Here is a 2,206-nt window from a genome sequence, read left to right on the forward strand (position 1 = left end):
GCGCCTTAACGTAACCTGTATTGCGCCTTAACGTAACCTGTATTGCGCATTAACGTAACCTGTATTGCGCCTTAACGTAACCTGTATTGCGCCTTAACGTAACCTGTATTGCGCCTTAACGTAACCTGTATTGCGCCTTAACGTAACCTGTATTGCGCCTTAACCTAACCTGTATTGCGCCTTAACGTAACCTGTATTGCGCCTTAACCTAACCTGTATTGCGCCTTAACGTAACCTATATTGCTCCTTAACCTAACCTATATTGCGCCTTAACCTAACCTATATTGCGCCTTAACGTAACCTATATTGCGCCTTAACGTAACCTATATTGCGCCTTAACGTAACCTATATTGCGCCTTAACGTAACCTATATTGCGCCTTAACGTAACCTATATTGCGCCTTAACGTAACCTATATTGCGCCTTAACGTAACCTATATTGCGCCTTAACGTAACCTATATTGCGCCTTAACATAACCTATATTGCGCCTTAACCTAACCCACATTGCGCCTTAACGTAACCTATATTGCGCCTTAACGTAACCTATATTGCGCCTTAACGTAACCCACATTGCCCCTTAACGTAACCCACATTGCGCCGTAACGTAACCCAACACACGTTGGGCCTTAACCCAACACACGTTGGGCCTTAACCCAACACACGTTGGGCCTTAACCCAACACACGTTGGGCCTTAACCCAACACACGTTGGGCCTTAACCCAACACACGTTGGGCCTTAACCCAACACACGTTGGGCCTTAACCCAACACACGTTGGGCCTTAACCCAACACACGTTGGGCCTTAACCCAACACACGTTGGGCCTTAACCCAACACACGTTGGGCCTTAACCCAACACACGTTGGGCCTTAACCCAACACACGTTGGGCCTTAACCTGCTCTGTAATTGTCATACGACGCGTTAAATTAGTGTAGTGTTGCCTAACTGCAACCCCCGCAATATAGTTTGCTACTCGCACTGCCCGGTCCCCAGTGTATCGCTTCATGTTAAACACCTTGCAGCTATACACTGTAATGTGGATGGCAGCAGGACGTACATGCTCAATGCCCTTTGCAGTTGTTCATTGGCATTTGCAGTTGTTCATTGGCATTCGCATGGCGAAGCACTTAGCCTACGCTGTGGTACGGCCTGTGTCAACTGTCCGCTGATGTTGTACGTCCAAATCACACACTGTACTGCACATTGGTCCTCATGTACTGAATGATACATCGTGGTACATGTGACCGTACAACGACTGCGCCAACAACGGCGAACCATGCGGTCCAAATGTTGTGCACTCAGCTACGTGTCGTCTCCCTATAAGAGCTGGATTGCAGTGTGGTATGCCCTGGATGGCGATCAGCATGAGCCGTCTGTTGATGTAGTGGCGCGTGTTGTCAGACGTAGTCGTCTCTTCTCACACACCGTGATTGCATGGTGCACTGCGTTCCACATCTGCGACATGCGACAGAGGCCGGTTGACAGTCGTTCGCGCAATGGACATCGCATACGTACGGGGGCCACCTTCCATGTGTTCGCGAAGCGTGCACATGTTGTTGCGTGTATGTGGGCAGACATAGTGTGTCGTGACACCTGACACAGGCATGCAACAATCGTTGCATTTGCAAATGGCGATGGACGCCTACGTTTGCTGGTGACGTTACGCAAATGAATAACTGGTAAACCGTTGTGGTGCGGTTGTTCTCGCTAGAGGTGAATCAGTGATGGCGACGATCGGTTGAGCTACCAACCGGTTGTTCCAGCGATACCCACCATGCCCACGAACGTGAATGGCATCTGGGTGTGAAGCGATACGCGGCGGTGGCTGGGTGGGACCGTCCCCGGCCGGTGAGGGGGGGCCTCCCGGCGTGCTGGCCGCGCGGTGCGTGGGCGCACGCGCTACAGCCGGCTGGTGGGGGCGGCCAGTGGCAGGCGCGCCGGCCGACGGAGGCGGCAGGCGGCGCAGCTGCGCGCCGGCGCACCCTGCACGCGGCGCCGTGCGGCCAAAGTAGGTCCTCGCGGGCCCGGTGCGAAGCGCGGTGGACATCTGCAGTGTGCTGGTCCGATTGAGGACTGTGTGCGCTGAGGATGCGCCGCCGCCCGGCGCTCGGCGCCGCGACGCCGTCTGCTGCTCGGTCGCCTCTGCGGTTCTCGCAGGTGGTTTGTATCGCAGCTGTGCGGACGTGTTGGCGCGTGCGCTGTGCTG

The sequence above is a fragment of the Schistocerca serialis genome, unplaced genomic scaffold (assembly GCF_023864345.2).
Source record: "Schistocerca serialis cubense isolate TAMUIC-IGC-003099 unplaced genomic scaffold, iqSchSeri2.2 HiC_scaffold_1196, whole genome shotgun sequence".
In the NCBI taxonomy this organism is placed as follows: domain Eukaryota; kingdom Metazoa; phylum Arthropoda; class Insecta; order Orthoptera; family Acrididae; genus Schistocerca; species Schistocerca serialis.